The sequence below is a fragment of the Anticarsia gemmatalis genome, chromosome 15 (assembly GCF_050436995.1).
Source record: "Anticarsia gemmatalis isolate Benzon Research Colony breed Stoneville strain chromosome 15, ilAntGemm2 primary, whole genome shotgun sequence".
Classification (NCBI taxonomy): Eukaryota; Metazoa; Arthropoda; class Insecta; order Lepidoptera; family Erebidae; genus Anticarsia; species Anticarsia gemmatalis.
Window position 1 is genome coordinate 2,212,462 of NC_134759.1, and position 22,105 is coordinate 2,234,566.

A 22,105-nucleotide genomic window follows, 5' to 3' on the forward strand; every position below is an offset into this window, starting at 1 on the left:
GACGACAAGGTCCGCATCAAAAAAGAAATTACTCTGAAAAATTAACATTGTAGACCGAAAACTTATTATATTTCAAGTTTCCTAGAATTCGTTTTCTCAGAACAGAAAGTAATTATACTATAGTTCCTTTAGAATATAAAGTATGATTTCTAAGTTATTTTAAATTGGAGTGACCTTAAAACAATGATTGGCTGTACTTTCGCTCTCGTTTCGTAATTAAGATTACAGAAATCGCGATTCCTAATTATTTCTTAGTTTGTACTTATAATAATGTACTCATATCTATTTCTGTGAATATAATATTTAATACTTCATAAATGTAAGAAATATATGCACATAGTATCACGGCCCTTATACCCGAAGATGCAGGCAGAGATGTACGAAATACTCGCGTTTGGCCATTAACAATGTTAGTCCCGAGCAAAATAGGTGGTGGTGGCCCATAGCCAGTTGCGCTCACCGGTCTGACAACGATTTGTGGGTGAAGCAACCGTTGGTGCGGTCATTCTATAGATGGGTGACCGCATAGTAGTATTTGAGCTGGGCGTCTCCTAGCTTCGGAGGGTACGTAAAAAGTCGGTCCCGGTGGTTGTCTACTAAGACAACAGTCGTTAAGCCATGTCAAAGGCCTTGTGCGCGGCTTGAACAGCTTTAACACTAGGTTGACCACTAACCATACGATAAGAAGAAGAAGGTGGCCTATTGCTGAAACGTAAGAAGTGATTAGTAATTATGGTTTTTTTAGGACACAGTTATACTTTTATCAGCTCAATGTGTTTATAGCCTAAAACGAATAAATGATAGATTAGAGAAATAAAGTAGATTTTTGTTACAAAATTTAAAGATACATCTGTTTTGTATGATATACAGGTACTATCTATTTTGTCTGAAGATAAATATAAAACCTTTAGCAAATTGTTTGGAAATAAATGTCATGGGTGACGGAGATATATTACAGAAATATAAATGTAAAAGGAAGATTTTATTTCTTTGCAAGATCTTATCATAAACAGCCGCACAGTCGATGAGTCTTCAGGTCAACGACCTTTAAATATTTACAACAAAAATATTTAACATTTTGGACACTACAAAGAAAAAGAAAAATTCACACAAAACAGTAAATCCGTTTATAAACAGAAACGTTTTCTTCACAGCTACTCAAGCACTAAGACAGGGGTTCCCAACCTTTTCTTAGTCCGGGACCACTTTTATACTATGCTTGTTAGCAGGGACCACTTTAATACTATGTGCGTTAGCACGGACCACTATGTAAGTACATTAAACATGAGCTGTAATAATCTTCCTGAAACTTTTATCCGCAAATCAATAGCGTATAACAAAACAAAAAAATATTATATTTTTGGGATAATTCGTGAATGGTCGAACTAAAACGGCTTACCGCCCACTAAATTTCAGATCATTCGCGGACCATATTTAGACTTTTGCGGTTGGGAACCACTGCACTAAAAGATTACAAAAAACATCTTGTGTAAAAGAATATGAAATTAAACAAAAAGTGGCTCGTCTGTTTTACTTCAAGCTCACTTAATTTATGCTATCATAAACAATTTATTCTTGAACTAGCTGACCCACGCAACTTCGCTTGCGTCACATAAGAGAGAATGGATCAGAATTTTCCCCGTTTTTGTAACACTTTTTACTGTTACCCTGCCTTCCTCGATAAATGGGCTATCTAACACTGAAAGAATTTTTCAAATCAGACCAGCAGTTCCTGAGATTAGCGCGTTCAAACAAACAAACAAACAAACTCTTCAGCTTTATAATATTAGTATAGATATCTTTTGTGTCGCGTTCTTTGAAATTGTCGTAATAAAAGTATTATGTCTCGGTAGGGTTGTTTCTCAGCGGAGTATCCAATTGGAGGTACCGTGTCCTGGCCACTTTATGGTGACTATTGAAGGAACACCGTCAGGTTTTCAGTCGGTATGCCCAAATTTAAAGCTGGAACGCCTAGCCGGCGGGAGAGCCTGACAGACCCACGCTTCCTCCCTGGAGCGGGACATGCAGTAATGCATTTTCCTGGTGAAAAAAAAAAAAAAAGTTTGTTTCTCAATCATTCATTTTGTTCTAAGAATTGATAATTAATATTGAAAATGACTTTTCTTTATTGAATTACGGAATACAGCTTTAGTTATGACGCATTTTAGACTTAAGAGTCACAGCTTTAGCATGTGATAAAATGCGTTGTAGCTTTTAGACTTTTGAAATAATATTATATATTAGAACTAGTGGACCCGCGCGGTTTCGGTTGAATAAAAGCCTATGACCACAACTATTACATAATTAAAATGCAAGGTAAAAGTTAAAAAATCTAGAAAAATAGAGGTTTAGTTTAGTAATAATAACTAGTTATGTAGATTATACTGAGATATTCGTATTAATGTATTAATGGGACACATTAAATATTGTCATATTTAATGTGTCCCAAAAACATAAGTATATTAAAGTATAAAAAAATAATCTTGACAATGTTTTAAGCAAAATACACGATTTTATAATCTTCCATAGTATTCGTGTAGAGATTGACGTGTCTGGTTTGCTATCTATTTTAAAGTTACAAGGAAACATTCTCATCGTGCCATTCGATCTCATAAAATCTGGTCTTCAATCTTCATAGTCTTGAAGCCAACCACTTCACCGATACGACCATGTATCGTGAAGGATTTCTGCAATAATGTACGGCTATTATCATTAATGTAACAGCCATCTTGGATGTACATCATACACGACGTTTAACGGTAATTGTTCTGACCAAGCCAAGGCACATCACACGCCATTTTAACCCTTAACAACATAGAAATATGTAACAATATTCTATCCAAGAATAGTTTGGAAATTTATTATTATGGAGATCGCTGAAATTAGTAGTGCAATCAAAACTTTTCCACTAGCCATTACTCGTGGCCGTTTTTAATGATTAAAAATTTTAATAACTTGAATACGAAACATTTTACGAGGACGTTAATCTTAAAAGATGGGAAGTAAAGAGTTAACCGTCTACTATAAAGTACGCGGTTTGTGTTTTTATGACATATTTTTCGAGCTATAAAACAATGTTTGGTTATACTTTATTAAGTTTTCTAGCAAATATGTTAGAGGTGCAAGCAATTAACATTGAACTTTATGGCCATTTTCAATGTTACGAATAGATTTCTATCTAAGATTATAGGGCCAAAAATTATCTATCATGTCATATTTTTTTGAGTTAAGAAATATGGCATTGAAAATTACTGTAAAATAGAATTTTCTATTTATATCTCAATTTGCATACATTATTTTTGTAATTTATTTGTACATTTAAAATAACATTACTGCGATACAAACACATAATTCCAGAAATATGACATTTTAAGTATAGTTCAATAAAAGCTTTAATCGAAAACTTTCATAAATGTTTAAAAAGTTTCAGTACTGTACCATGAAATATTTTCTGACCAATTCTGACCTATATTTTCCCTAGACCTTAGAGTAAAAGATGTAAGAAAATTGCCAAGGTTTAAATCATCTTGATATGATAATACGCAAACATTAATCTATGCGGGTAGTTGTTAAAATTGGTGTACGTTGCGGAACAAGGCACAATCGCGTTTAAAACGGCTCGGCCAACACGATCGGAAACCACGAGAGGTGCGAAAAATGCTTTAAGTGGAGGCGGCGTCTTGTGTGAAGGCTCTTGTAAACTTCCAACATGAAAAAGTGAAGACTTATCACTGAGATACATATGCTGGGGTGTGGTAATATACTGCTATTGTTATTATCTCCGTTTAATTCTACTTTGATTTTGATTTACTTACCATTTTCCAAAACCAAAATTCTATCCTGCAAAAGGTCTTTATATTGGTGCCAAAAAATGTGACGCACACTTTTTTGCAGAACATAAAAATATGCAGAAACCTGGATTGATAAACCCCTTAGTAGGAAGAAAAAAGAAAAAAAAATGTCTGCAGAAATTATGTTTTCAAAAGAGATTTCGTTTCCAGTGGTAATTATTTAAAATTGAGTAAATACAAATTGCTGGTGTCAAAAAAACATCTTCATAGTTTTATTATGCATTTCTAATACCGCATTCATTCTTCGAACATCGTAAACCCTTCTCCCGAGGTAAACACCGTCACATCCGGCTATTATTGCACGGCCCACAATTTGCCTTTAATAAATAACCGCCACCGGGAGCCCACCCTATTGTTTATATGTCCTACATAACTCACACCGCAGTACCTATGCTTTTAATTGGGTTGGTTAGCTCTAAGTATGCGGTTTATTGGTGCAAACGGTTTTATTGGTTTTCGCGGTTGATTTGTGTAATATATTTCTAAATTCAGGATATTGTATCGTAGATTCATACGTGCACGGTATTCTGCAATTCATTTTTTCCATCATATATGTTTAATTGGAATAGTAAAATTGACAAATAATATGAACTGCTTTTTTTATTTTGCACATTGTATTGTACTTTTGTAAAATAAAGAATTAATATCAGCCAAAATTTTGAGTATGAGCACAATATAAAACGATAGACTCACAAACACACACTAATAAAAAACTGTACACAAAATATCAGTTTTTGAAATGACTAAGTTCGTAAATAAAATTTCACATTTGTATATTTTGCACAAAAACCACCACTAAATTTCCGTCCATATTTCAAAAATAACTATTTATTCACAACCAGAACATTGGTTTTATGAAATTGCAACCTAATGAAGGTAGTTCGCTACAAACCAATTTGACCTGAAAGGTGTGGCCTTAATTGGATTTGCTATTGAATTCCACCGTCCAGTTTAGAATTGGTCTCGTAAAAATAAATCGAGGACACGCAAAAATAAGTACTAAAAAGTCTAATTTAAGTATCCAATTACAATGTGGGTGGTAGAATAAAATAGAAGGAATAAAAGAGATTTCTATAACGATAATGTCATATTATTATTAGGCATTTTAAATTGAGTAGGCGTACAGGTATGAGCACTGAAATAGCCTGGATTCCGTAGTGTAGGTCTCTAATTGTGGAATTTAAAATATAGGCTAGATTTTTTTGGTATTTTTAGACGAATTTTAAGGTGAGTTTAGTTTTTGGCCTGAAGTGTACATAATTATGTGTTAATTAATCGAAAGTCTTTATGATAATATAATTATTGTGAAAAGTGTCAAATCAAAATTAAATCATATTATTTTTTGTCTTTTTAGGGCTGATTGCCGAGGTTTAAAAACATGATAATGTGATTACTTCAAAACCGTTGTTCAAAAATCAGACGTACGCTACGACTACCAAATATGTCAATATGATTGCATTTACTTAGTTCATAAATAAGCGAATTTACAATGATTATTTTATGATATGTTAGACTTATCCTTCTTCAAAAGTCAGACAACTTCATTACATCACATTAGTCAGAAAACAAAACAATACATACGTAATAGTATTTTTTTAGCAAAACAGTTGCAATATTAGTTCCCCACCATACTGCATGTATAAGAACATTTAACCACAAGCATCTCAAATTGCCCGTTATTTCCTCATAGCGCAATATTCTCGTAATATTCTAGATGTTTCGCTTCAATATTTTAGCCGCTATCATCGTATCAAGACTTAAGCGCCTTAATATACTCGGAGCTGTTTTCACATAAAGATTGTTAGGAAAATGCACGTATCGTTTTATTATGTAGGTAGTGGGAAAGTTTTCCGTATGATTTTGTTGAGGCTTGTCTTAGGGCTTAAAACTTTAATTTAAATAGACTATAGCCTGCTCCTGATAACTATTTGCCAGCTAATCGATAGTTACTTGATAACTGGCAGATAATTGCTCGCTTATATAATCGATATTGTATAATCTTATCTAATCTTATCTACTATCATATTAAAAATGTTATTGAACCCCAAGCCTATTCAAAATACATTATTTTACTGATGATTTCAGCAGTTTTTTACAAGTCACACAATTAAATAAACTAACATAATATCATACTTTTTAAACCCAAAGGTGAAGGTAGAGTTGTATGAAATATACTGACACCTACATATATGTTTCACAATTAACAATGTAAGTCCCATGTAATAGAGGACGATCCTATTGCCATTTACCTATTAAAATTAAAACATGTTATGATATTAGTACGACAATGACATTTAAAATAATTTATTAAAGCTGTCAAAAGATCACAAACTTATCAAATATTTGTCAACACTAACGTAAAATGGTATTTGTCCCACCAATTGCAGTTTCAAAGTGCTTTAAATTTTACCCGAGACGTGAGTAGAGTAATACACGAACAGGTGTTTCAATATGGACATCTATCTGCAGCGCGCTGACAAAGCGTCTGTCTGATATTGAAGTGAGATTATTTATGTATTTCTAATAAGCTTGAAATATAGGGGTGACTTTTTAGTGAAGAATTTTTGTAGAAGGGTTTGTCTTTGTCATATGTTTTACTTATCAATAAATATCGTTATATTAATTGGCAAGTTATATAAATTGGAAATGAATTCATCATTCATCATCAATTGGTAAAAATAATTGGTTATGGAAAATAGTGTTATAAATTTTGCGGGTTGCACTTTTTATCGTTATTTTATGTAATACAAAACATACATATGTTTCTGACGATATACTAAGTAAATAAGTGTCTTATTTGCCCATAAAATGTTAAATATCCTCTTTTTAAGGGCTGTTTTATCATTGTTAGTAATGTTTAACAAGAAATTATGACGTTTTTAGAAACTGATCCTCACGTTTCCCAAATAAAGTTACCTGAAAAAGCAAATACTAAGTTATACTTCAAATTTAAAAGGAAGGCTTACTGGCATTACTAATAATCTATTGCTTACTAGGCACTAAACTAAACTACATTTCGAACTTAAACTCGAAGCCCAAAGACCTCCCCAAGGTGGCTTCAAAGGGCACGTATCACGTACTTGTCATACCATCAAATTACACATCAGTTTTATTGCACTTTGTAAATACACTCCATTACAGCACTTCGTTGTTTACAACCGCAGTTAAGGCTCCACATTGAGAAGACTATAAACGTTTAAATGTTTACATTAAATGCACGTAAAGTTTTGAACAAGATGTTAAGGTTTTTTTATAGACCTTGTTAGATTGATGAGCAGTAGGAGTCAAGAATGTTTTTTTTGTAAAAGTGCACCTTAAACAGTTGTGTAGAGGGCTTGGTTTAGAAATTCAGTACTATCGAGTATCACAAACTTGTAATGTACTGCAAAAATAGTTTCAACGGCACCCTCTAGAGGCGCTGTTTATATTTTCATTCAAAATAATACGTATCTCGATATCTAGTCGGTTGTCGATAGTGATAGATAGTTGCATTACAGTCATCTCAAATAGAGCTGCTTCTTTAAGGAAAGTAATTAGAACTAAATGTTTTTAGAACCATGAGTGAGGAAACTTAAATTATGCCGATTGATATGTTATTTAATTATTTTTGCATGAATAGGGACTACTTCAATATTTTAACAACGTAAGTAAATAGGAAAAAATCAAGTAAATAATATTGAAAAGGAAGACTATTCAACTAGGTATCTAAGGCTACGTTTATGTTATGTTTTACCTCTATATTTTCCACAACAGAGGATAGTCTCAACAATTTAAACTTTTTACCTCAAGATTTATACTACAAAGTTTTGCACACAATTAGCTTGAACTCCGTAGGGTTCAGTGACCTACATCCATAGTATGTGGTCTAGATAGGCGAGTCGCAATCTTCTAATACGACGCCGGATATCTCTCGTGATTCCACTCACAATGGCACTGTGATGTGTGGTGCAAACTATGGGTGCTTTATGGTGTTCAAATTTAAATGAGTATTTAGCAACGTGTACTGCGATTTTCTACCAATGCCGATTTTCGATAACAGGCTTTTTATTGATAAATTTTTGAATGAAAATCTTCTTAGCACCTCTAGCGGGTGGGATAGGAACTATTTTTGCAGAACATTTTAAATGTCAAACTTTAGATACTCGAGTGAAGAGAATCGCGCTACAGGCACGATATTTTTTTAGAAATACGTGATTTAAATTTGATCCCTTTTTTAACCATCGCCAAGGCTCATTTTGTCAAAATCAATATAGGATTTTAGACACCAAAGCGCGACAAATAGTATTTAAAATCAATTTGCATATTGTTATTGATGCTAGAATTAAAACATGTTTTTTTTTCTTTTTACTAGATATTAGTAGTAAAAAGAAAAAAGAAATCTTGCTCTGCATTAATATTTTAACCGTATTGCGTTAACAAACATACAAAATTTCCCAATTCTACAAATATAGTATCAATACACCCTCTATCAAGCATTCAACCCTTTCACCTCGAACCTTCCGTCCTCTCAACCCTTGCGCCGGTTCCCTCGGAAGTGTTCCGTGGCTTTATTTCCGTGGAGCCTGTAAAAAAGCCAACGACAACACCAAGGCTGTTTGCGCTCGCGTTACTTGTTTGGGTTTCGGTACAACCTTTGAAACGTTATTGTGTAAATATTTGCTTTGCGACTGGTTGTGTGAAAGTTGTTTGATGATTGCGATTGTTTATTTATATGTGAAGATGCATTTTTCTAAATATTGTGTTTTAAGCGTTTGATAAACATGTGATCGATTTTTATAAGGTAATTAGTATTATTCTCTATGTATTCATGGAATAATTTTAAGTTACTAAGAGAAGTAAAGCTATTGGAATCGGAAGAGCCCATGTGATATTGCCTAATAATACTTATCAAGTTGAAGGAAGTACCCTAAACCTAAACTATTATAGAAATCATTCTTCATAACGATTTACAACTATAACTATAAAAAGAATTACCCGCGCTATAGACAAATAAATGTCTTCAATTAGATCGCAGGCTGATTGACTTCAATTAGAATAGTATAATCATAGTTTTGTCTGGAAATAAACTGTTAAGCAGCCTGGCAGTTATTACTGTTATTTGTTGTAATAAGCTTCAAATAAAAATCAAACCCATATCGCCTATCTAGCAACCGATTGCCACAATACATGATTGTTTTCCAACCTTAAAATGAAACATGGCAAGCCTATTACGTTCGTAGCAACAGAACAAACGCGATAAGATTCTATTACTTTCTGACTTATATGCTGACATGTACGTTAAATTAGCGTTGACACGGTGCATTACGATGTAAAAAAGATTGTCGGTTTAACGATCCGAGTTGTTTGTTTACATAATGAATTGATGTTTTGTTTTTTTTTGTTAACTTGCTTTTGCATACGGTTTTATTCGTATTTTACAAGAAAAGTGTAGCATTTGTTTGTTCTCACGAAATTCAATTTATCACCCGCCTTAATTAGTTAACTGCTTTAATAATACCTATATTTCGTATCCATGGAATAAAGTTCCGTGAATAATTACGTTAGCAAAAATCTGAAAATACCTTGATTTTTCAGCTCTGTTCGACAATATTTATACGATAGTTTATTTTGCTCCTTAGTAAGGCTATCTTAGAGATTATAATGTTAATATCTACTGATCACAGTAATTATTTGATGTAATAAAAACCTATCATACTAACAAAAGGAAACAAAAACGACACAAATTCTAAAATACCGTATTTTATTATGTGTATGTGTGTATATAGAATATTTTTGTGCTTCATGCATGCCCGCGGTAGAGTAGGAAATATTTTTGAAGTAATTCTACCAAGTGACACTTGATCGGCGTGAAGATCCCTCTCGTTTTGAGAGCCATCTCGTGTTCAATGGCGCGTGACTTTACATATTTCTTGGTATTTTGAAAACTTTGACTTGCATTTTTAAATAAAAAATTAAGAAAAATATTTATGAATATGTTAAACACAAATCTTGTATTTGTATTGATTGTTCCAAATCTAGCCATCAAGACTAACATTCTAAATGCAGAAGTCTAAGTTTTTACAGCTAAATTGTTGAACCAATTTTGATGAAATTTTGCATAGAGTTAGTTGGATAATCGAAGTTAAGGCGGTCTACATCCGAAGAATGTTTATTTTTATAGACAATATATTTATTTCACTAACGCAAATCGATGGTCCAGACGTATAAAAATAAACATTGCATTTAAAATATTTGTAGCTGTACATTGTACAAAAGACACGTAGAACGCAGAGACCATACATACATACATACATACATGCAATCAAATGTAACGGTCAAACTTCGTTCATTTAAACCACGCTGTATTCATTCCACTAGCGGCGAAATATTCCAAAACTTTCATATCTTTTAATAATAATACATTAGTTAAATTAAAAACTATAAAACAGCGATTTGCAAATAATATCGTAACTTTACAAATTAATATTTGCCATTTCGAATAGCTCTAATTTATATGCACTGGAATTATTAATACATTTGTAAATTGAATGACTCTGTGGTGATTCTCGAATTCGGTAAAGTTGATTCGTTTTCTAGGACTAGAAGTTGTAGATCACAAAGTCTAGGGTTCCAATACTTCTTCTTCTATTCTGAGTTGGACATAGTGACATACACATTCAGATGTTTTCTAGAAGTAGGTAGTCTAATAAAAGACCGAATTTCGATTGACATGATTAACTATAAAGTGATCTTGGATCCGTTACAAGAAACAACATTATTAAAAATGGCCATATGTACAAAACATTGGCTACGTTACCTTATGTACCTTTGCCTATAATATCATATCGTAAATTCACCACATCATATGAAATCAGATTACAATACTCGATTTAACCCTATACTCTACAGTATAAATAAAACTATGCCGCGGGGGACATAAATGAGGGCTTCAATGTCAGGCTTAACCTTGAAGACAAACAAACTTACTCATGCAGTTGGTTTCCACAAACTTTCTAAGAAGTTGTACGAATATGTCAGTTCTACAGCCGCAAAGTAAAGTTTGTTGTTTTCTACGTGACGGAGATGTTTGGGACAAGACAGATGGAAAGGACAAAAATATGGCTTTACGTTGTACTATTCTTGCTATTATGTAACGAAATTGTGACTGAACTTGAAATAGACGACTGTCCGTTTTAATTCTTAGTATTTCTTAGATAAGAGTTTTGTACTGTTGGATGCGATCGCAGGGTGATGACCTCAATTTGAATAGTATAATCATAGTCTTGTCTGAATATGTCTCACATTTGTTACTGAACTAAAGTACCCTGGTAGTATACTGTTATGTGTTACCGTTTATTAGTTAATTTTCAAACAGATCATATTTTATTTATGCATCTTATTTTGCTTAAATTCGATACCAATTCTAGGCTAGGTACTATTTGTAATCTTAAAAAACATTTGTTGTGACAGATAAATAATAATTTTGATCCTTAACAAACCTCGAAAATCCACGAATATTATATCTTTCATTATAATATAATTACAAACCCACTCACGAAAACTAAGCAACATTGAGAACGACAGATGAATGAAATAATCGTTATGACTGCTGAAAATGGGAAGAAGCATATTTTTCCCTAAATATTGTTGGAATAATGGTCAAGACATTTTTTTATAATATTTATTAGATTATGGGTTTTCTAGAGATAGGAGACGGAAACCCTTGGTTATTTCTGTCAATATTTTTTTTAGCTTACGTTAATGGAAACGGTTAAACATCGCCAAAACATTTAAAATAAATACAAATTTACTGCAATTTATAGTAATTGTGCTTCTATTTGAATAAAGCACTTCTTTAGTAAAGTGTTGTAAAAGAGTTAATAACCCAGTATTTATTACAAATAAGTTTGCATTCAATTTCCTTTCGTAGTTGTAAAACCTTTATCTACCAGAAAATAATATAAATTCAAATTTATACGCCCTAACAAATATAGATTACCTTACCTACAACGTTCTAAATCAACAAAATAAACTCTATGTTGGTGATGATAAAATCCAAATTTGTACAGCAGCCAACAGGCATTTTACAATCAAAATACTTAAGCCAGGTATTGTGGCAAAACATCTCAATAATCTCAATAGCTAGGGTCTCCATATTTGTCAAAATAGAAAACACAGACTGAATTTCTGAGATTTTTATACCTTTATTGATTTTGGGTATACAAAGAACACTTAATAAAATGATATCAGAAAAATCTTTTTTTATTAATTATGTAACGTTCCACCTGTCATACCTGAAGCTGTAGGCAGAGGTGATTTTACATTGATGGGCCACTATTTTTCAGTGTGGGAATCAAACCCACTATTTTCCGACGCAATGGTTCCTTAACCACTGCGCAACAGAAACCGGCAAAATTTTGATAAAAAATAGGGATAGCACTCAGAAATAAAAGTAATTCAGTCATATTTGTTTCACAATAATAAAAAAGCTCAAAATTTATTTCTATTTTATTATCTGCCCACTCGTTTCCTGTTGTCTGGTAACTGACAGTCCGAGACGTCCTTGAAGGCTTGAATTGTTGGCAACCCCACCAATAACTCGTGGTATTGCATGCACAAACAAATGTCTAGGTACTGATAAAAGTATTCTTCATAGACTAGAAACTTGGCAAAACATGTTCTTTTATAAATGTTGGATAATTTTTATTATTATATAGACCAAAATAAAATCTTAAAACAACACATTTTATATTTCTGAATTAAAACCGAAAAATATAGTTTAATCTATATCGTTTAATGATCGCTAATCTCAGGAACTACGGGTCCGATTTGGAAAATTCAGTGTTAGATAGTCCATTTATCGAGGAAGGTTATAGGCTAAACATCATCACGCTACGACCAATAGGAGCACAGTACCAGTAAAAAATGTAACAAAAATGGGGAAAATTTTGACCCATTCTATGTGGCGCAAGCGAAGTTGCGCGGGTCAGCTATAATTAATAGCATTATAAGAGCAAAAAGCAATGTACAGCAATAATAGTGGCTGTATATCAAACAGCTGTCAACTGAGATACTCAATAGCCGCTCAAATAGTGTGAAAGCTTATATTCCTTTTACATATCAAATAAATTACTTTAATCATTTTCAAACTTTAAATATTCATAACGAAACTCAAAAGTGGATAAACATAAAACACTTAAACAAGAGTGCACTTTACAACTTAATTTCTAAGACAAGCTTTTGAACATGCAAGAACAACCTGAGGAGCTTTTGTTCCAAGAACACAAAGGACGAAAGCTCCAAGTCAAAGCTCAGTCGTACAATAAGCGTTCTTAGAAATAAAACTAGCAAGGAAACTGTACTATCAAGTTGGGGGGTCAAATTTCTGAAATACGGATATCCTGTTATGACCTTAATTTAGCAACTTCCCTGGCATAGAAGTGGTTGTCTGTCTGTTTATTGTTTGTATGTTTCAAATGATTTTCGGAAGTTATTATTGTATTAATAATAATAATTTTAACTTGTTCCAACGGTAAAGGAATACATAGTGATGAAAACTCGCTTACCTAAAAATAATTTAAAGTATTTCTTGAGGTCAAGCAAGGTCCCCAACCCCCACTTAGCCTGTGAGACGGGCTCATTGCTTAACCCCTTCCTCAATTCTGAAGGAGACCTGTGCTCAGTAGTGGGATAGTTTCCAAAAAAAGTAATTCTTAATTTTTTGCGGTACAAGATTGGTATTAGTGTGAAAACAAACATACAGAAAATAAACAACAAACGTACAGTGGTCCACCACTGAAACGTACACTGACCACTTCCGAAAGTCAGGTATTACTCAATTTTGTATCCTTGAGACTACGCCAAGTTATCACATCAGTCATAGTTCCAAACTAGAAACATTTACTTTAGTCTTATCTTAATTCATTTTTCTTATCAATGGGTGGTCGCCTAAAAATTTGGCTTGTTTAAAACAAGGTAAAGTGACATTTAACTCAAAATAAATATAGCACAGTTTGCAAACAAAAACTCCCGTATGTCTCATACAAGATATTTAAGCTAAAACTATGGGGAACACTCCCGGAGTGCAAACGAACGAAAGCCAATAAGATAAGGAGTAACAGAAACAGTTCTTGGCAAAATGCATGTTTGTTTCATTGAATCTCTTGGAACAATGCCTGAGTTTGTCAAAAATATAACCAAATATTATCCGGTGCAATAAATGAGGTTAGTACATTGTGTACAACACGTCCTGGTGAACTAGATGTTGCTATTATTTTAAGAGAAGATTATTTTATACCATACGCATGACTTGTGGTAGAAGCAGTAGAATATACGAATGCTGATCGATCGACTGACACCTTATCAAACTCCTAGCTACTACTGAGAATAATTTTGTATAAATTAGAAAAGCCCAAAAGTACCCGACCAAGAATCGAAACTTATAACTTGTGGTCAGCAGTCGTTAACACTACCGATTCAGATCATAAAACAGTCAATTGAATTATTTGAGGTTATTTGAATGCGAACAGAGAATTGCTAAGAGCTACATATTTATCTTCTTTTCTTCTAAACTGCAGTCCAAATAATCTAGTTCAAGGCTTATTACTTACACAACAAATAGAGTACGCCCTTGCTTCGTCCATTCCTTTCTGTCCAATTTATGACAAGTAATACCTTAAGCAAAAAATACTTGAAGAATTTGGCAAGCATAGTGTTTGTTTTTATTGAAAGCTTGAGCTGGACCGATGCCTAATTTTATTAGTTTGCAGATCTCTTAGATTTGATGTACGGCCACGTTTCGTATTGTTATCATGTTTCTAATATATACTTGCTATAATGCTAAATGGGATCTCAGTAGGTCAATGGATATTGCTTGCGGGAGATATATGTGTTTTGTACTATTATATTATTATGTTATCGTAACATAATATTGTATTAAGTGGAAGGGTTATTTTGTATTCTGGTTTGTAACGTGAGCTACACATCGCCATCTATCGGACATAATTTCAAACTTTACGAGACGGATAATATAAATATTGCGTCCTTTTAAATTTGTCATGCCTGAATCGGATGCGGTTTGTGAAATCTTTTCAATGTCCCTATATTATAAACGTCTATCTATAGCCGAATAATACTGTAGCTTAATTTTTGATATTTTAATTTTATAGTGAAAAATAAAGGCAACGCGCATAGAATTCCTTCAAAACAAAATACTCAAAGCGTCAGCAAAAATAACAAGCATATAAAACCTTTCAATATACACCCACTATCTACTATTAATAAAAAAAAACTACAACCATACAACTATTTCAAAATTCTGGGGTGAAAATGAAAAAAAGTATTTTTTAGAATTTCTGTTTGGCCATCGAGTTAACAATCAAAGCGAATGTACATTTTGACAGCACTACAAAAGCCTATTGCGACCCGTTCGAAAAGTTACTGATCCATTTCATATTTTGTTTAGAATTTTTACACGATGACAAAAGAATACGCAGCGATATGATGTGAAGTGAATGACGGATTTGTTGTTTTGTGAAGTGCGTGTATTCGGTAGCGCAAAAAGTTTGTTGTATGTTATGTCGGTACAAAAAATCGTAGAGATTTTATTGAAAATTCGCAGATGTAAAGTAGATAGACAGGATGATATCTTAGCCTGAAATATTTTACGAAATATATGAGATAATAGTCTATTTCATCCCTTATAAAGTGAATTGACAAAGTAAAAAAATATATGTATTTAAATTGATACGTCAGAATCGAAAGTCATTAAAAACTACAATTAACTGTTTAAAAATACAGAATGACTGTAACATTTTCTTACGTTTTGCCTTTTACACAAATAATTAAAATACTCAAAATTATCTATTTATATTTTTGTCTCTCTCCATCACACTCAAAAGCCAAGCTATTTTAAAAAGCCTGTTTGTATTCAAGAATGGTCCTTTGCAAACAAATTATTTTTAGGTTATACATTTTTTGTCCTAAGTAAATAGGGTCGATTTTCATACACCGCAGTGTAGGCTGCTCATATAGGTGAAGTATGTAAGGATTAATGCCTCGAGTAAACTACGAAATTTATTTATAAAATGTTATGCGATTAACTGCGTGACAGAGTAAACAAAGGCTAGATTATTATAAATTAACTACACATACATTACATTACACATACATAAAATCATGCCATTTTCCCTTAGACTTAGGCAAGGACTAAGAAACTCCACTTGGTACGATCCTCACAAACTTGCCTTGCCTCATTTACATCCATACATCTTGTCATACTGAACCGCTGGTTATGAGTACTACGTACTCGACTTTCTTTCAAGAAATCGGCGACGCGATCTGTGCAACAATATACAGTAAAAATATTTCATGAGTAGAGGGTCACTTGTTTTAATTTTATCACTCAAACTCCATTTCTAGCTATGGTACAACAAGAGATCAGCTTAATCAAATCATAGTATGCTTAAATTTACATCATTATTCACTATACGACCGTCCATGTTCATGAATGGCTTAGAAGTGAGTCACTAATGGGTTAAATGTTAAGGTTGAATAAAGTAAGAGCGAATACTTATAAAATTTAAAAGCCTCTTGAATAGAGCCACGAGTAAAAGCTAGTCTCGAACGTGAAAATGTAAATTTATTGTTGTGAAAAAATATTACAGAACCGCTTTATAAATATGGATGGAACGAAATAATTCTGTTATGTTGACGGTACATTTTGTGGTGAAAATAAAATAAACTTCTGTGTTTTTATTTGCTAATCTCGTTTCGTAAATTCAGTGATTACTGTAGACAAATAAAATATAACATTAAGGGATTAAATTGGAGTTGAACTAAAATTATAATCGGTATTTGTAGGCGCCCATAGCTAGCTCACCGGTCGGTAAACAATGTGTGGGTTAAGTAATTCATTTCATAGATGGGTGACCGCATAGTGGTATTTGAACTGAGTGTCTCCGTGCTTCGGAAGGTACGTAAAACGTTAAACGTTAAACGTCTTGAACAACTTTGACACTAGGTTGACCACTGACCATACGACAAACAACAACAAACAACAAGTTTTATTTTGATAATACTCCAATAGTATCTTAGACTACATAACACGGCATTTAAATTTAAGCAAACCATACCCATGACATAACAAAAACAGCCCCAATTTTAACCCCAGATTCAACCCTTCAAAAGACAGATGAAATCCATATTAATATTATAAATGCAAAAGTAACTCTGTCTGTCTGTCTGTCAGTCTGTCTGTCTGTCTGCTACTCAATCACGCCTAAACTACTGAACCAATTTGCATGAAATTTGGTATGGAGATATTTTGATACCCGAGAAAGGACATAGGCTACTTTTTACCCCGGGAAAATGACGCATTTCCCGGGAAAATTCAGGTGGCGTTCAAAGTCGCGAATATTCAATATTATAATGACACTGAATTAACAAAATTTCGTTGTCATGGCAACTGTTTAAATGGCGGATATGCTTAGCGCGATTTCGTTATATCTATACTAATATTATAAAGCTGAAGAGTTTGTTTGTTTGTTTGTTTGTTTGAACGCGCTAATCTCAGGAACTACTGGTCTGATTTGAAAAATTCTTTCAGTGTTAGGTAGCCTATTTATCGAGGAAGGCTTTAGGTTATATATCATCACGCTACGGCCAATAGGAGCAGAGTACTAGTGAAAAATGTTACAAAAACGGGGAAAATTATGTCACTCTTATGTGACGCAAGCGAAGTTGCGCGGGTCAGCTAGTTCCATATATTTAAGCTGTATCTCCAAAAGCAACAATGACAAGCAGATAGCGAATGTTTACCCAACCTTGATACACTGACTCAGATAATAAAGAAAGAGGAAATAAACTAGCATTAACTTCGACCTTGAACTAAAGAACCATCGTACTATCAGATACATAATTCATGAAAACAAAAGGGGAGATGATCCATCTTTAGAGGCTTTGATTGAGCGGTTAGATCCAGTGGTTATGAATTTGAGAAGAAATGCATAGCTTAATGCAGCATCTATAAAATGGTTCTAAAAATCCAGTTAGTTATATGAAATGAAATAACATTCCTTACGTCACTGAATGTAATTATGGTCGGTATAGCCTCTCCCGTCTGACCTACGGCATTATTTTTACACATTTTTACCTTTGTTGCGATCCCTTTGCTACGGCCTGATAAAGCTTACCTGCAGAAATTAACAGCAATGCTTCTATTGTGTATTAAAATAAAAACAATATCAGTATAGTACATCGAACTTATCTTTCTCAAAGCTCATAATTGGTTAACGTATTGGGCTTAGTTTCTCTGATCTCAATAAGAGACTGCCTAAAAGTAGCACGGTAATCGACTCAAATCAATTTAACCAATAAAGTAGTAACGATCACAACCAACTAACATTCTGAAAGCCATCAAAAAATATAAATACATTCTACTCTAAAAGTCATATTTTAACCCAGAGCACTAGTACAAAAAGGTGAAAAAAATCCTGCATAATATTTCAACTTTTGCACGTAAAAGTGTGGGTGATGATAATACCTCCTCGCCGACCTTTTAAAAAGTGTTAAGGTTTCCTTTTTTATTTTAAAATAGCTACAAGTTATGAGCTTTTAAATTCTTTTCACTATCACCAGTTTCAAAAGGTCGTAATGTTTAATTTTTATGTTCAGTTGTTTGTATGATTCGGACCTTTCATAAGCACAAGTTTATTGTTAAATACCATGTTTTACTTTCTTTACTTATTTTCTGTATACTTTGACTATTTCACTTTTTACGAGTATGATAAGAGTAGAAAAAAAGCATTTTTTTTTAACACAATACACTTTAATCTATTAAGTAGATTGCGTGTTGCTACATGAAATTCAACGCTTGTTCTAAAGTACTATTGGATACAATTCTCAGCCATTCTTACAAAAGTATTACATTGTACCAAATACGCGTACATTATAGTATACGAACAATAAAACTAAGCTTTCTTTTATAAGGAAAACGTCACACATTCAGATTATATAAAGCAGCAGTAAGTCACAAAATGACTGTGACAAAGACATATATCTCACACATAATCCTCACCAACTATTTATCACACGCTGTGGTCAAACAGGACATAAAGGTTGACGCACACATTTTATAGCCCGCATTGAAGAGGTAGACTAATTTCGGGATTAATATAAATGAATGATCAATGCAAGAACACCGTGTCGTGTTTCCTAATTCGGTTGTTTATTCAATTCAGGTTTTAAAATATTATATGCGTTTAAGTACTGTTAACTATCTGTCGATAACAGTCATATTTTGTCGTGTTTATTCTGTTGAAATCGAGTCTAAATAATAACATTTACGTATTAATTGCTCAACCTCTTTACTATTGCAAAAACCTTAAGGTTGTAATTTGCAAAAAGAAGTAAGTTCGTCATAAACCAAACACTATATTTTAATAATACAGTACAATTTAACAATTTAACTACTCACATATTTGTAACTCTTATATTTTTAGCGGGCTTCTCTGAAACAGGAATATATTTGTTTAAAAGAAGTGCTTAATCCCAACCCATTATTGTATCACAATGATGTTTTTTTGTTGTTTTTATTGACAATGGTTACACAGAAATTTGTATTGTATATTTGTTATTGCGGATATGTAGACGTTCACCTTTAGTTAGCCGAGTTGCACTATAAAGTGTCAGGTTGGCGAAACATCAACAATACTACATGTTTTGTGGACAGACGTAACTTCCTCTGTTTTTACGAGTTCCCTGGAATGTGCAGTGCTTAGGGACAACACTTAATTATGTCAGTTACAACGTACGAACATGAAGAGAAAATAGAATACAAGTTTAACTTAAGAGTTTCTTGTAGATAATAGTTTCACTTTGAGTGTTTTTAGCAACTTACTGAAATATAAAAATATTACTGAAGAAAAAACAGCCTAAATAAATTAGTTTGGGCTGTTTTTTTAAATGATCTTTGAAGAACTAGTGATATTTGCGTCAAGGTGCTTTATAGAGGACGTTATTTTTATTGTCACGGTCTTAACATTACTGAAAGCTTAAAAAAACACATTTTATAATAAAATAACCCAATTTAACCTTGAAGTATAGTTTCTTTCACATTCAACCATGACTCCACAATAGCGTTCTATATTTGTAGCCTTCCAGTATTATTTATAATCGCAGCAGTATTTTTGTAGGGTTAAAAACCTCTGATAGTTTGATCAACTTCAACAAAGTCAACCGCCATAAAAGTTAAAGCAATAAAAGGCTAACAAACATAAAGACGGTTCTATTTTCGAAACCTCTCACCAATATACGTTACACGTTTTAAATGCCAACATCGATATACAGAAACCAAAAAAAGAAATGCGCAATGAAATCTCACTGAAATGTTCGCACAACCTTCAAACGTCGACATTCGGATTTATAAATTCACCGCAAATATGATTCCTGAAGCCATTTCAATGCAAGGCCCGTTTAATTTTATTTGCCAGAATTTAGATTAGAAAACACCGTATTATACAGCAAGGTTTCTGTGTATGGACTAAACGTGAAACATAATAGGGATCCCTTGTTAGCTTAGGATCCTTGTCCATAACGTTCGCAAACATCATAACACGCCGCGTCAAAATTCATCACATATACTCGACGAAACCTAATTTTTTTACACATTTACTACAATATCAAATACTCTAACAAAAATGTTTCAAATAACTTTTTCTTCCTATTTGCAATATTAACTTTTTGTATACTCAGCCTAACTTCGGACTTGCGCCGTCTGTAGCCCTGCGTAGCCGTAGCATCAGTCGTGCTACGCCTGCCGCCCCGAACGCTACGACGTAGCGGACCATGACGCGCGCTACGATCTGATCACTAACGTCACTAGCGTGGCCAAACTTTTCATAGAAAATAAAACTAGTTAAGTGGTAAACAGATAAAGTGGAATATGTAGAGTGTATTTTAGTGTATAAGTGGTTAATATAATTACAAGTGTAAGTGTACACTTGGTTTTAATTATTATGATCGTTGGCCGGCGCTGTCCAATTTGCAGAAACAACAAACGATGACCTTTTCATTTTGCAGGTTAGTTGTGTTTTTAATTAATATGAGATGAGAGGGCATTTTCCATTCCCTGTTTTAATTTTTTTTCGGTATATAAAAACTTATTACCTTTGGTACGATTACGAATATTTCGTGAAGTTTTATTGGCGTATAAAAATTTTCGGAATACATTAATCGAAATTGCTCAACTGTGTGGGTAATAAAGCGGATTTTTATATTTTTATGTGTTATAAATCTTACGGAATTGGAGCAAATCTCGCGAGGGTTAAATATCATAAATGAGTGTTGGAGGTCTAGGCTTTTCCTAAAAGAAATTGCGTGTTTTGAGCAAAGGAATATAAATGTGTAGTCGTTTTATAGTTGAAAGCTGTACCTTAATGTAGATTGTACTAATTTAATTTTGTGCCTCAAGTTAATGGACTCGTCGTGGGTCCATATTTTTTATTAAAAATTCCGCCAGCAGCCGCCTAGCCCTAGAGATTGCTAGATTTTATATAAATTTTAATATTTGTAAGTAGATTTTAATGTAACATTTTAATTAAATTGGAAAATATTTAACTTGTCCTTCGACGTTTAACGTAAAATAAGGTAAAATTAATTTATTCGAATAACAATGAGTATTTTATTTAATACATGTTAATAATAAAGAATATTTTACTTAATTTCCATAAGTAAATATTGCGAATTACGGCTCATTGTACGGAAAACAGTGTATTTCGTCTTATACATACATAATATATAATATTCTGGTAAATTATTTTAAATTTAAGTTGGTTTGGTATGATAATACCTAATATATAAATATTGCCTCTGAAGTTCATCGCATCGGGTTCAATATTTCTGGATTAAAATAAGATAATGTTGTAATAGCAATTCGTAATTATTTGCCCCTGATTTCATACTATGTACATGATATTAAAAATAATTAATCGTGGAGGTAATTATTGTTTAAAATAAAAGTAGCAATAGATGACTCTATTGCTACTATTTAATAAATATAGGATCAAAGAAATTACAGTAAAATGTATTTCCCCAATACACTTCTGCCTACACTTTCACTTATAAATTTTGGCGTTGTTACAAATAAATAATCAAAGAAACTTGCCATGATGAAAAAATACGTGAACTGAAAAAAACCTTTATTAAATTCAGGTCGCTTATTTTTCATCACTTTACTTAATATAGTCTCGGTAGAAATATTCTAGGCTTTTCTTATT

General features: G+C 32.8%; 1 protein-coding gene across 1 annotated transcript in view; it reads left to right on the top strand.

Moving 5' to 3' along the window:
• The first annotated feature begins 20,646 nt into the window (after positions 1–20,646).
• Positions 20,647–22,105, top strand: part of LOC142978757 (uncharacterized) — a 180,216-nt gene continuing 178,757 nt past the window's right edge. The window contains exon 1 of the mRNA XM_076123315.1: positions 20,647–20,909. The gene's annotated coding sequence lies outside the window, so the exon portion shown is untranslated. The remainder of the gene's footprint in view (positions 20,910–22,105) is intronic.